This window comes from Ailuropoda melanoleuca, chromosome X, assembly GCF_002007445.2.
Source record: "Ailuropoda melanoleuca isolate Jingjing chromosome X, ASM200744v2, whole genome shotgun sequence".
Taxonomy (NCBI): domain Eukaryota; kingdom Metazoa; phylum Chordata; class Mammalia; order Carnivora; family Ursidae; genus Ailuropoda; species Ailuropoda melanoleuca.
This window is the reverse complement of record NC_048238.1, coordinates 80,301,490-80,301,868: the sequence shown is the minus strand read 5'-3', so window position 1 is coordinate 80,301,868 and position 379 is coordinate 80,301,490.

Here is a 379-nt window from a genome sequence, read left to right as displayed (position 1 = left end):
GTTGGTGCTGCTCAACCCTGCAGCATCCCGGGCTGTGCGCCCCACACCCGGCGTCCCAGCCCTCACTTCCAGGGCTGGCGCATCTTTGTCCTTTGTGTTTCTAACACTGCCAGCCACCAGCCGCCCCCACGCACTCTTGGAGCTCCCGGTCTCAGTCTGGATCCAGTGAGCACACCGGAGCTCCGGAGTTCCGTGAGAAGTGTGGTGGCGTGCGCTCCCTGCTCACGGTCCCAGTCTGTTTTCTCGCAGATGCTGGTCCGTGAGTCCTGCCGCTCCCCCGTGCAGGTGGCTACTGCTTCCCGGCGCCCGAACGCGGCGGGTCCCTCCCCCTTCCGTTTATCTTCCGATATCTGTGTGCGGTTTCATGGCTCCCCACTTC